Raw genomic sequence first — 15,011 nt, forward strand, 5'->3', positions numbered from 1 at the left:
TTTTCAGTCGTGAAATAGATGTGAAAACAGTCTTAGAAAATGCTGTCCATCCTGGCTGGTGCAGTATATTTTAATATACTTTAGCTGAGGGATTATTACACCACATGGGTTTACATAACTGGCATTAAAAGCCAAAGGAAAGTTTAACTTGTCAAAGAAAAGTTTTTGGTAATAAAACAGCCTTAGAATGACCTAATGCCTACCGCTGGTAATAAAGACATAAAGATTCTGAAACAGCTGCCTCACTACCCTAATGTCACCTTTGTCAATGCAAAGTATAGAAAAATAGAAAAATAATTTCCTGCTTTACAAATGTATAGTTTGTCATTTCCACTGTATTTCACAACTTGAATACCCTTATTTTGAGTGTTATTATCTGCAAAACACATTTTTTAGAGTTTCTCTGTTTCCTGAAATCTCAGAAACACTGGGGCAATCTGAGCACACCGAATGCAACCAGTTGCATTACAACTACAGTTAATACATCAATTTGTTTGTACACCAAGTGTTTCTGAAGGGATTTTTAGAATAAATACATTCACATTTTTTTCATCGCAGCAGTCATGCACAGAGCGTCCTCTGTGCAGTGTGCACTTAAGCAGTCAAGTTACTCACTCTGCAATCATTCAGAAAGACTGAGTGGCCTTAGGGATGTTTTAATGGTGACTTGAGCTATCACTCAGAATAACTCTCACTGTATCTTAAGTTGCACCTGTTGCATGAACTGCTTTAAAATACCAGACTTGACAGACAGTAAACACAGGCTGCACTGACTTTTCATCCTGGGCACACAAACAACTTTTACCCAGCAACATGTTTTGCGTTGAGGCCAGCCCACTTAGACCTCTTGATAGCCGCTATTAATACGAACCACCTCTCACATTAAGGTGACTCATGTTTCTGTGAAGCCTCACTGAAATTCATGATCATTTTGATGCTTGTGCACTGCAGTGGCACAAGCAACACAACCCTGTTGACCCCATACTGCATAGAGACAAGGGTAATGAGATTAGCTGTGCATGAGTGTGACCGACATTTGTGACGTGTCCTCTCCAGATTGTGCGTGCACGGCTTTCAGGCTCTGCAGTTCATGTGACAAAATCACCGCAGTTAGGAGAGCGAGGATTACTGGGCGGGGTGATTGGGTTCACAGAGCGGCGAGCTTAGGGCAAGAGTTAGGCACCATGAGTTTGTGCCAAAGGAAATGACATAAAATGTCAGGGATTTCTGACTGTTTCCAGAGAGAACTTCCTGCCTCTTAATGATATTTGGTAAGTCCCATTTGAATGCACTGGGACAAATGGTTCAGCTTTTAGGCCATGTTGTAATCCCCAGTTTGTTTTGCATTGTCTTCCTTTGCTAAATATATGCACTAATGTATTTTTTCTACCATTAGGATTTCCTACATTCCCTGGAATGCCATATAAAGGGTATGAACTTGTTGCTCTCAATGAGGGTTGGGAATATGGGCATAAACATGTAGCCAGCTTGCCAAGTAGTTATGATCAGTGGAGGGTGTCTTCCCCATGCTCAAAATACAATGTGACTTGAGGCTGCAATGCACTCTGGTCTACTGAGGCTTTTGAGATTGTCACTGTATGAATGTGCATGTAAAGCAGTGGAATAAGAAAAGCTCTAGTTCTGAAATTCAAATTCAACAATATATTTCAAGTCAAAACTCAAACTCCATATGCTTCAATTAATCTGAATGTGACATCAGATCAGCTGTTTTTCCCCACACATGAAAACAACAAATTGTTTTCCTTTAAATTTCAGATTGCTCCCATTCTCGATGATTGTGTTGCAATAAACTGCAGTGCAATGAGGGGAAAACACTCTAATTTTGTCAGTGGTCTCACGGACCACTGACACGAGCTCCACATGAAAAGTCTCTGGAAGCACCACAAGGTTTTGCCCTCAACACCCACTCGTCTGGCTGCTCCAGACACGAACACAAAGACAAAGGCACAACTATGATTCTGCTTGTCAAATCAAATCACTTTTTTCAACTTGATGTTAAACTGTTCAGGAGAGACTTCTGTACAGCCTCAATACTCTGATCGATCACATATTGACCACTGGATCAGGGCGGTAGCTTTGTCCCATCAGTGGGCATCATTGTCAGTGTCAGGTAGGCCTTTCATACTGCATCATAAGGCCATGTCCTCAGGGAGTGTAAGGAGAAAAATGCCATTGAAAGTATGAGATGGTATTGCGTTTGCACAAGATAGACTCTCTCTTGTTCTGATGGATTAGACTGCACAAGGAATGCACACACTCTTATTATGGTTATGTTCTGTCCTCATTTTCATTATTTGCACAAATAAGTGAGCAAAACATGCATGTTTCACATTTGAACTATTTTTTTTGTACTGTAACTAAGTAAATGTTTTGGACTATATGCTGCTGTGATTAATATGATTTATGTCACTTTATTTTGTTATCTAATATTTTTATTTATATTGTGTCAGTACTGGCCTTGAAATAATGTTTTTTTTTTTCTCTCCCTAGGACAGCTGCCCTTGGTCTTCACACACTCAAGCACCACAAAAAGTTAAGAAGCTAATTTCTGATTCAAAGTCACTGCAACGATTGTGTGACGGACCCTGAATGCACACATCCTTACCCTGTTTCTATACTCTGCTTCAGACAATGGAATCTCTTATACTGCTCGATCAAGAGTCCAGACACAACATGCTTGTAAATGCAAAACCACTTGATATTTAGATTAAGGATTACGACTTACTTGTCTCACTGCTTCTCCTAGAGTTCAATGGAGTTTTGCCATCATCCATAAGCATGTGAATTCCAGCTATGGGGTAAAGCGATGAGGTCGCTTGTGACTGCTGAGATGTTTTGCTTGAATGCTCCTTGACCTCAGACTGTCTAGAGGCTCTTTGCACACTAAGCCATGCTTATTTGTAAACAGAATGCTTTGCTGAAGTTTTCCACGCTGACCCTTCAGCCTCTGAATAAGGCCACTTTGCACAAAGAGACCATTCTCACTGGTGTTTGGACTCTATTTCTGCTTTCTGTGCTCTATATTCGTAGTAGAGGCCTTGATTTTCTTTGGATTTAGAAAAGTGGACTATTTTTTGCATAAAGTATGCATTAATCAGTAAATTGGGCATTGAACACTGGGAGGGAATAGCTTGAAGGAAATGTTTGATCTCAGTAGTTTTTTTTGTGGTGCCCAGACCACCAACCTCACAGACAATACACCCCCTAAAATACTGCATGAAATCTAACAAGACTGTAAACCAAAACTGGCACCGGATTTCAAACTCTTGGCTTTCACTAACTTTCTCACATTCTCGCTTGTGCTAGTCTGTTAACTTTCAGAGCCACCTCCTTAGGAAAACATGTTCATTAAATTCCCAGCAGGAGTCCCTACGTGGGCTTCACCCTGTCATTGACAGATGCATGAATGACTCAATATGTGTCTGGATTTGTAACCTGCAAGGGCTTAAGAAAAAGCCTGGGAGACAATGGCAACTGAGGCAAAGCTGCAGAGCCTTCAGTCCAAACAAAATCTCATTGTTCCTGTTTTCCACAGTTAGGGGGTTAGGCATTCCCTCGCCCGCCCCCCACCCTATAACACTCCCAGAACCTCAGTCCACTGTCCCACCCCAGTCTCTGTACTCCACCAGCTCCGAGTGGTGTTAGTGAGGCTAGTAATTAAACAGGACTGCCTCTCAGTTTCTGCTGCTCTATAGGGGGAGTCCTTCCATGAAATGCACTCCTCATTCTGAGTCCAGACGGCAGCTGATGAGGGATTATCTGCTGGAAGAGGCACGGCATACTCCCCACCATAATCTTCAATTAGTTCAGTTCACGGTGATGTGTTGGGTGGACCTGCCACTACCTTTCCCACGGCTTCTTCATAAACACCACATAAACATACTGTACATTATATTTGAGATTTTTAGGGGAAATTTTGTTTGAAATTTGGCAAGTAATAAGACCCACTCTTAGAACTAGAAGGTTTAATTAAACCTGAGATCAAATGGTCAACATTTGTTGTATAGGACAATAAATACAGATTTCACTGGCATTCAAGTTATCTAAATCCATTGGATACATATAAAAAGACATAAAAACACTAGAAGGGATTGCTTCATTTGACTACTGTTTTTAATGCACTTTCAAAATCTTGTGCTTGTGGAATGTGTTTTGGACATGTTTGTTGTTGCGGACATGAATGTATTGTCTGATTTAATCTTCCTCTGTTTTTCTCAATCATTTTCACTTTAAAGTACGGCTGACAAAGTGTTGAAGCGTGAGTTAACTGCATAGTGCATGTTTGGCCAGGATGTAAAAGGTCAAGTTCATTTACTTGTGCCTCAGCTTTTTATCCCAAACAGGAAGAAGGTACCTGGTCTGAAAGCCAACACTGTGCCAAAATCTGGATGCGGACAGTTTAATATGGAAAGAGTGTTTTATACCAGTAGCCAACTGGGCCTTTAACAGAGACAGAAAAAGACTGAATAAAAAAACCTACCTAGATAGAGCAAAGAGAAATAGCATGTGGAAAAGACATAACCTGCCTACCAATCTCAGCTAATATGGCTCAAGTTACTTTGCAGCAGCTACCTTAGACTCTCTGAGGTAAAGCCTTTTAACAGCCATGCTTTACAGTCATCAGCGCTCCGTTCCTTATGGTCTTGGTTCATTTACAGTTTGAACAACTGAGAAGCCAGAAGGAGTGTCTCAAATTACAGAAGAGGAAACCTGCTAATTACTTTAACTGAAAGATGTTTCCAAAAGCTCCATTTGCAGTTTTAAAACACAGTTCAGTGACTTGATGAAACATAATACTTATGCACATATTGTACACAGCTCAACAGCAGCACCTTTATCTGTTTAACTTTAAAAACTATTCATGTGATATATTATGAGACCATTAAGCGGGGATCACATCTAATGCATGTATTTAAACCTCATTTGAGGCAAATTATGAATTATATTTGAGATACAAATATCAAATTATATTGCTACTTCCCTACTTAATCAGCTAGGGTATTTATTATCTATTCATGTTATCAGCCCAAGCTGATATTTGTTAATATCTTAACACTCTGTGGCTTGCAAACCCTCTAGGACACTATATTTTCTTATAATTCCACAGTACCCAGAACTCCAAAAACATTACCATTTTAATAATTTTTCTTTCATCAGGCATCTCAAGTTCTGGGGGCTTGCATGTTAAAAGGCAACTGGGTCTGTATTAAATGAACAGCAGTGTTTGGAGAGGAATACAATATTTTGTTGAGCCAGTTCTCGGTGCTTTAACCTAGCTTATGTTGGAAAGTACTGGCTCAGATACTGTATGTCACTCATAACAGTCTAACGCCAAGAGACTGTTAAACTTTTGGGAAATAGTGTTTCTTTCAGTACAGAAAAATAATATGATAGGGATCTATAACTCCATCTTGTCAATGTGAAGGTTATCTGATCCACTCATCAAACGGCCAAGTGACAGCCAGATATGTTGGACAAGGAGATGGTGAAATCAACCCCTCAGCCACTCTCTCTTGTTAATCAGCTTGTTTTCCCTGGGAAGTCACCAATAAAATGTCTGAGAAAACTGGAAATCTTCTTGCATATGACAAGGCAGATCCCAAGCCCTTATTGGCAACTGGAGGGTGAGTTTAAGTCATCTCAAAAGAGCATATAAAGATTATGTTTAACCTCACAGTGCTGAGTTCAGCTTTTTATCTGCTCAGACAATATTATCACTATTTCTTGTATTATTCTTATTAAATTAACTTGTATTATGAAATTGAATTGCACTTACTGTGTCATACAAGGCTTTATACCATATGAAAACTCAGCTGGAACTTTTTTTTTTAAAATCATATTTGGCAACAAAGCATTTATTTGCTCTTCTTAACAGTAGCTTGTTTGTTGGGGCACAAAATGTCCCTTTGCATACTTCAATAAGCCAAAGGCATTAAAGAAGTCAGTGGGTAAAGTCCTCCAAATATATAACCTGATTGTTTTTTTTTATTTGGTTACTATGCTAACAAAAGCAAATATTATTATTATCAGTTCTGGGCATTACATTTTTATGTGGTAGCCTTCAGGTTTCAAAAAACAATGTTGCTATTGAACCAAAAGCTGACCTTTATATTAGACAGATCAACTTTTAGCAGCAGCTAAATGCGTTTTGTGAAGATTTTTATGCAATGGCCCTGATGCTTGACACTTAAAAATGTCGGATCTTTGTCAGTGTAACAGCATGTATATTTGTCATGGATATACTTTTAGTCTGACAGCACATGGTATTATATATAGCCTTCAAGTTTAGCCCCTGGTCGCATATTTACAGCACAATCAAGCAAGCAGTATTTGTTGTCCTCTCCACCACCCTCCCACCCCCATCAACAAAAATATTCATCTGAATGGTATGCACCTGCATTGCACACTTTAAAATTTACAGAAAGTAGTGAATTGGTCATCTATGGAAGGATGTAGAGGTCATTGGTGTCAATGTTTTTAGATTTTATTTTCTTACAATCACAAGATAATTGTTTTTTGTGGTAAACAGACCAAGATCTGTTGGCTCATGATCATAAAATAGTAATTTTTTGGTGTTTACATAACCTAAACTGTCTTCAGGTTATCATCTATTTAAAGCATGCAACATTTGTATATGGTAATTATCTACAGTATAATCAGAAGACATACATTAAAGCCATTCTTGCCATACTGCATATGCAATATAAAAGTCCCTGTAATATACCTGTTATGTCATAGGGACTGGTAGTGTCCTTGTGGTAGTAAAAAGGTATATTTTAGTGCAGTATGACCAAATTAGGCACTCTAATATTTCTGTAATACCACCATAGTAACTGTACATTAGTGGATCAACAGTTTATTTAAAATATGGTGACCTTAGATTATGCCTAATTCTTTTCTGCTGATTATTGATCTTTAATAAGAAATCAAATCTCAAATCTTTTATGTGGTAATCCTGAGGGGGTAATTTGGTTAATAGTGACTTTGGAAGGTTTTTGAATAAGATTATGTGCAGAAAAATATGCAACTCTTTTGTTTGACAAAAATTTCTCAAATTTCTCAAGCAAAGAGTTCATACACAGGATCAAATTTAGTCACGATAACCCATAACCATCTTTACAAGGTCCAGTGAAAACCATTCAGTTGGTGGTTTAGTCTAAGGTGCACAGCAGATCATGTTACATTATTATAGGAGGCATAAAAACCGCAGCAACACCCGAAGGGTGAGTCACATTCATCTGGAGAAGGGTCATCTTAGGTAAAGTGATCATGTGGGTTCCCATGGCACTTCAGGTCTGGCACTTCATCCTATTATTGTTGACAAAAGCTGACCCATATGTCTGTTCTGCAAGAATTCCAGCCTGAGACTGACACAAGGCCAGGAATGTTGTGACACAAACAAGGCATGGGAGTCCCCTCAGCTTACCTGTGACCTGCTTTTTAAGGACAAGTCTGAAAGGATGAGAACCCATGCTGCCAAGTGTTTTTTTAGGTGTGTGTATGGGTCTTGTTTGTTTTCCCTCAGAGCACAGCGATAGGCTTAGATAGGCTGGCAGACGTGCCTTAACAAGATGTGGGGCAGGCCTTGATAACACACTCAGATGAGCTGTCTATTTTCGGTCATGAGACTCCATGGACTCGCTCACCCCAGCCAGTGCAAATGAAAAACAGTTGGCTGTAGATTCAAATATCAAAATATAGCACAAATCTTGTTCTGCTGCTGTATTTATACAAATACATGCAGCATGAATAAAATTGCGGCTCAAGCACATGTACATGTGTGTTGTCTGAAAAAACTTCCAGCCGTTGCATTCATTATGTGCATATATTTCTCTTGTGCGGTGTGTTTGCATGTGTCAGTGCACAAGTGATTTTTGCATGTGGTGTCTAATGTTTACCTCATGTGGCCTGGCCCTGTTGTTTGTCGGGGCATTACCGCATCTGATCCCTGTCAGTGCTCTTGGATCATCTCCATTTGAAGGTTTTATCCCTACAGCTGACCCAGAAGATCTTTGCCGATTCAGACTGTCTGTAAGGCCATCCCCACAGCCCTGCTGTGGTTCCCTTATTCAACACGGCATGTGTTATTCATCACATGTTGTCATGAGCTGTCAAAAGCAGCCATGACAAATGCAGCTTTTCTGTTTATGAAACGTTCATGTTGGCCTCACACTTCAAACCACCATTATCATCCACAGTTGACTGCCCTGCACTTGCAAAATCTGTTTTGCGGGCATGCAGTGCCATAATTCAAAGGCAGGAGGACGTTTCATTTGGAAAGTCAATCAAATACAACATTCTTCACTACTTGCCGGTGCTGTAAAAAAAAAAAAAAAAAAAAAAAAAAAAAAAAAAGCTGAGAAAACAACAGGACAGACATTAGTATAATTAATGGTCAGACTTGTGGATTGATCACAAGATAACATACTTTTTTGCCTTACAGTAAGTGACCTCAAAGAACTTGAAGCATGAAGTAATCAAAGCTGGTCACTGCACAATACGATTACTGTATATCTCTTACACCCCCCCATTGCTCTGAGAGATGACAAACATGCATTGTCCTTGTCCAGGGCCAGAACAATCACTTCCTTTGTGGTGGAACACTCGAGGGTCGAGCAAGGTCAAGGATCTTTAAGAACTGGAGGACTGTAAAAAACGAACATATGCCTTGACAGGAAAATAGGACTCATTTGCAAGATGGCTATTTATAGAAGCATTTGCAGTCTGTTTTACTGTAAGCCCTTTATCATCAGTTGAAATCAAGCTTCCTTCTCGTGTATCTCTGTTTGTTTTTTTTAATCTAAAATGCTCACAAGTCTGGTGAGCATGTTCAGACAAAGCCTTTCCTCTGTCAGGGAGCTGTGCTGAAGATATTTCGGCTGCTGCATGGAGACAGTTTTGTCCCTCCCTGCGTCACTCCTTCTTTTCCTTCACCCCTCCTTTTCCGCACAGGCTGAATCAGCACACTGGGCCCCCCGGTGTCGCTTTGCAATGGCATCACCACAAATTTGCTTTGGTGAGCCGGCCCATGCATCACCGACAGAGAGCTGTTTCCCCCAATGACAGAGCCAGAAGGGGCAGGGTGGGCGGGAAATGAATTTGAAACAGCCGAGATGGCTCAAGTGAAAGAATCACTGACTAGGAAAAAAAAAAAAGTTTTGCTGAGATTTAAGGGGAAACAGGCATAATAAATCAAAAAGAGCTCATGGAGCTTCTCTGTAATGTTGTTTTGGCTCTTGTTCTCATTTTAACATTTAAAAGGCATCTGTATTCACTTTTTGCTGTGTAAAGACCACAGAGTATTTGTCATGATGAAGTACATGGCCAAAGAGTAAATTCTAACCCTGCATGATAACCAAACATGAAGCAAAGGAAGGAGATCAGTGAAAATTGGCACACGTGCGAATATTAGTCGCTGAACTTCCATCTGACCCGTGTGATTAGAAGGGAGCTCGAGCAGTGGAGTTTACACGTGCAGTGAGTGTCAGAGTCGAGCAGTTTATGGCTCTGGGGTCTGCTCTGTTCAAAGGTGCCAATTGGTTTGGACGCAGCAAAGATTGATTGTATATGCATAGGAAATTTGGTGCACAGTCAGCCTGTATAATTTACTGGGTCACTGGATCTTGATTTTTATCTTTCTCAAAATCTTTGAATCATTTGGGGAAAAGATAATCTCACTAGTAGCAGTGCATTCTCTGGCCATTTGCATCACTATGCCTGCTAATACAGGAAAACCAGATGGAGAAATCTTAAGTTAACTCTTACAAGACACTAGTAAATACAAATATATTCTAATTTGTCTTCCATATTAAAGGATAATTCCACTTTATTGCAACGTGGGTTGTATTTTTGTAGTTTTGGTCATCATTTCTAATATTATGATAATACTGGTATTTGGTGAGATCTGGAAATATGTTAACATTGCTACAATGAAATACAGTGGGGCAAGAAACACAAGAGGTAAGACAATCAGACGTATTGCAAATAAGCTATCACTTTAGCCAGATTATCTTTATTTGCAGGTAAAACTGATTGTGAGCACAGCTGGAATGATGATAACAGTCCCTCGTGCACAACTATCATAAGTATGGTAAGTCAAAGTTGAACCAGGAAATCGGTCTGTAAACTATGATGGATGTCTTTTAGACATTTTCTAGAGATGAAATCCTTCAAACTGCAAGAAGGTTCCTGGGTTGAACCCTTAAAAGATAAGGCTGGCGATATTCTATATTTTTGTAAGTGTCAACGAATTCCATGAAAAGACAAGTGTGTTTGTCGGTCTCTTACTACTCTTTAACTTCCCTAAGACATGAGTCTTTAACAACCTGTCATGAATGTTTGCTTTCATTTTTGAAAGTATGAAAATCATTCAGCTGGGGAATGTAGTTTTTTTTTTTTTTTAGCAAATATTAGTCAAACAGGATTCAAAAGTGTATTTGTTGGGGAAATTTTGGGAATATTTGCAGCTGTGGATTTGGTGCACAAGGGAGACAATTACATTGTACATGTTCATTGTAATGTTCATTAAAATGAGGAGGCTTGTCACAAAGTGCAACAGTTTGGCTCATTTATGCAACACTGTCTTCTAGAAATTACGTATACTACTACATTGTTTTTCCAATTATGTTGCGGTAACAAATGTAATCACAGTCTGAATTATGTTCAAAGGCAATGTTTTTTTTCAAATGAATAAAGCGCTACATATTAAATGAAGTCTCTCTCTAACCACAAAATAGTGTGATAATTCTGTAGTTACTACTAGTGGATATTGTATTGCACTGGGGGGAAAAATGAGATACGTATTCATACATTCAGTATCAGCATTTTTGTGACTTGACACATACTGTATGTCTATTAACAACAATGGAGACCTATGGCACAGAAGAATGAGCTATATCAAGCTTTGGCTACATTGGCAGTACTTGTGAGTAGGATCAATTCATTGTTGGTTTTCTTGGACTTGATTGATAATACATAAAAGATGGGATATCACCAGACTCATCACTTAACACTGGCTTGAGAAATCTGAACAGAAAAAGTAAACACTCTATTTCTTTTAACGGTTAAGGTGCTTCTAATGTTCCTTTGAAAGAGTGTGGAGACTAACAGACTGTGGCTGTCTTGGACAGGTCCCTAAGCTTATGCAGGGTGCTGATAAAAACCATGCTGCTCTGCAAGGTTTAAAAAGTTTCCTCCATGCAATCATTGACATGAATGACATTTCCTCACAGGGGAATAATCAGATCGGTCAGTGCATTTGTGATTATTATTCAGTTTGTGTCAGTAGCATACCACTATATATTCCAGCTTTTTAACATCAATCCATGCTCTATGAGAGGAGACAGTTTTGACGATTCATTCCGGTCGAGATCGGACTGAGATTTTACAATTAAACAGGGTATTTACATATGTTTGATGTTTAAGTGCTCTGTGCTACATGCTAAAACAGGGCCCAACACTGTAATGCACTTTAACTTGGAGCAGTGGGCACAACGTCTATCTTTGATCAAGCTCTTTTTGAATCTTAATAGGGGTACTGTTACTGTACAGTGATATGCCTGGTGGGACTGGGAGCGTGGGGTGTCCGAGCCAGACATTGTTTCAATCACAAGGCAAGGTTGGAATTGGAGGAGATGTGTACCTCTGAATCTAAAAAGTGGTGTGCAATCAAGAGTCAAGAGGCCTCCCCACACACCCCTCCTCATACATACTTACGAACACACACATACAATCGAGTTGGCAATCTAATCCACTGTAGTGTTGGCTGTAGTCAGGAAGTGCTAATGAAGTTATTAATGATATTCATGTGTGCAGTGGCGTGCAAGCAGGGACTGGGCCTCCATTAGCCAGCTGGTAGATCTGTCTCAACTTTACTTCATGGTGATTAATAAAGCGGGGAAGAAAAGAGTGAAAGAGAGACTTTCACTCTGAACTTTGTCAAGTAAAAATGAGCTGTGAGATAATGTGGACAAACAGATGATATGAGCAAAGAGAAAAATAAAATGACCACTTCAGCAATACAGGAACTGCTGAAACACACTTTAGTTGTGCTACATGCTGTTTGGATAGTATATTTTCATTATGTCTTGTTTTTGCATGATGTAAAATGTGAACATCAAGAACAGTTTGACACGTTTCGAATGAGTAAATACATTGCAAATACACTTTCTCATGCAGGACGATTAATAGAAATATGCTGCAGCACTATTGTTCTCCTGATGACAAGCTGACCTTGTCCAGAGTGTTCGGATGGTCCATTATCACAGCGATAATTTTGAGTCGTGAGTCACTCCTGCAAAGATGGCAGCAATTAAGATGGCGGAAGGACTGGGGGACAGTCAGACCTCGACTCCATGCGGGCCGGATCCACTGACTCCACTACTGGGGCTGCTGAAAGTAAGGACCTCCTTCTCACTGCAGCCTCAATGCTTGTCCAACAACTCCCTCTGCTGGGTGTTCAAACTGCTCATAGTCAAGGACCAGTTTAGAAATCTGAAAGAGTTTACGCATAAAAAAAGTGCATCACCAAGATCAGCCCGTTTTTGTACCAAGCCTCTCATCTCATATCTATTTTTTTTGTCTGTCTAAAAGTCTGCCAGTATTTGTGGGAGTTTTTTGCCTTCTACGTTCAGTTATTTGATAGTCAACTGAGGAAAGGGAAAATAGACTGGCTTTCAAAATGGAACAAGCTTTTGTGCTGCATACTTTGTCTCCATCTACTGGAGAGTCTCAGCTGTCACTGTTTTGAAAAATGTATTTAAATGTCAGCTCCTCATTTACACAGAAACAAAACAAAAATCATCGAACTGTGGATACAACGGATTCAGGGAAGAAAATGAGCATTTGCATCATTACATGTTTTGCTAATAATATTGGTGATATTTAGGAATACTGCATTTGGTAGAATATTTCATGGTGTGGCAGGAAAGTGATGAGTCTACATTAGCGCCAAGGGAAGTAGAGATCATATCACAAAGTCCATTTTTATGAACACATGTGTCTCAGACACATCAGATATAGATTATAATGTAATGAGCTTATTCCTTGACATATTGCTCTAATTTATTATACCACACACAGATGAGCAGTGATTCCTACAGACATCATCATTCGAATGGATTCCTGATGACAGCGGTCAAGTCCGAATTTCATACAGGAGTGCCAGGATCCAACCACCCATTAACCACCAATATATCCCTCAATATATTTAATCGCTTGGTTATGAATGATTTATCTGTCGGACAGCATGCGGCGCCAGCACTGTGCATGTTTGAGAGCCATTATTTTGTTCAAGCTAAATGAAGATAAAGGAAAGAAAAATTTATTACCCTTGTGCACCATTGGTCGAAAAAGAGGAACTACATTGTCCACATTTGCTATCTGCCACTTTGTGTGAGCTCTCTGTGCGTCTGCGTCTCTGCCAACAAGCGTTTGCTACAAATTCCACTAGATTCCAGTAAGTGGTGTCTGACAGCTTTCCTGGGCTTAACGGGAAATCTGTCTTTGGGGTGCAAGATTATAACCTCAGCAAACCGCTGGTCAATGGAAAAGTCCTAATCCACTCATAGGCCAACCACTCCCGGGTGTAATATTGGCTCCAGGAGATATGGAGGTGGCCGATTTGACCAAAAACAAATAAATTCTGTGAAGGATAAAATAAATACTCAGAAGAACAGCATGTGGGGAACGGAAGAACATTTTGGTCTCTGTTTTCTTATAGTCACTTTTGGTTATGTTACAACTTAATTCGGGAGACTAGAAAATACTGCTATGAGTATGTGGGCCCACTTTGTCCCTTCTGTTTAATCTAAAATTCAAGCACCATCCTATATACTGAAGCATTTGTATTTATTCATTAACAAATTACAAATGACAATATGATTTGGGACTTTGTTAGAATCATTCCAACATCTTCCATATAAACATCTTTTATACGATATTACATCGCCATTCCACACTTACAATGGCCTCTCATCAGAAGCTGATGATGACTCTTACTCTTGCAATTGACATAATTGTTATAAGACTGTCCAAACAAAAGAGGCGTTCTTTTAATTCTCTGAGGGAATGCATGTAGTAAAAAAAGTGTTGCACCGCAGCAAAATAAAACCAAATGGGAAGCCTTTCATGTCTCTGCAGCTTTAGTTTATAATAGGGTTTACGCTATGACTGAAAATATCATTGTCATGCTGGTGGCGGCTGAGGTCATGGCTCCGACCTTAGCATGGAAGATGGCACTGAAACTGAGGAACTGAGGAGGACATGTAGAAGACACACAGGGGAAGAGGAAGAAGAAGAAGAAAAGGAGGAACCCCACAGAGCAGCCACAGTTCAAGTCCAATGGAACTCTAAAATGCCCTTTGACCTCCACTGTCAAATAACCCAGAATGCTCTCTGTTTAGCAGTTCCAGTGGAGTTGAGCCTGCCGGCAGGGAGCTCTGGGTTTGGCAACACTCGCTGTCACTCTTCTGTCTCCGCGGAAATGTCTTCTTCCTCTACGCACCGAGGGGAAGCTTGAGGGCAGACACCCAGACCGACAGACAGACAAACCGCAGGCAGCCCAGCGCTTTGGAGATGAAATAGCAGTCACTTCTCACAGGAAGTCGTTGCTCACTGGGATGCTTCACTGCTCAGACACAACAAAGTGGGCTTTTACAGACACAAACACACAGGGCAAAAAATGTGGGGTTAACCGGAGGCCAGGAGCAGGATGAGAGTTGAAACAGAGTGTGTGTTGACTGTAAATGCAAATTGTGTGGGATCCATGTCCTTAAAAGCAGCTTGGAAAGAGATGAAGTTAAAGTAAATAATCTTAATAGAAAAATGGCCTCAGATAACGTATTCATAAGGATTTAATCTCTATTTTGGAAAAAAAGGCTCATACAATGTCTCAGTGTGGTTTGGTTGCCCTTGGAACACGTGTTGGTATGTAAACTGATAGTTGGTAAGCTGTCATTGTCTCTACACTAATGTCACCAGGACAACGTTTT

The 15,011-nt window shown here is 39.9% G+C and overlaps 1 long non-coding RNA gene across 1 annotated transcript; it reads left to right on the top strand.

Moving 5' to 3' along the window:
- Nucleotides 1-1,117: 1,117 nt before the first annotated feature.
- On the top strand, nucleotides 1,118-10,627 carry LOC137183352 (uncharacterized). Its single transcript, XR_010928454.1, has 3 exons — nucleotides 1,118-1,271; nucleotides 1,397-1,430; nucleotides 2,512-10,627. It is a non-coding gene; the product is annotated as an uncharacterized lncRNA (long non-coding RNA).
- Nucleotides 10,628-15,011: the final 4,384 nt, after the last annotated feature.

Source organism: Thunnus thynnus, chromosome 5 (genome assembly GCF_963924715.1).
Source record: "Thunnus thynnus chromosome 5, fThuThy2.1, whole genome shotgun sequence".
Classification (NCBI taxonomy): Eukaryota; Metazoa; Chordata; class Actinopteri; order Scombriformes; family Scombridae; genus Thunnus; species Thunnus thynnus.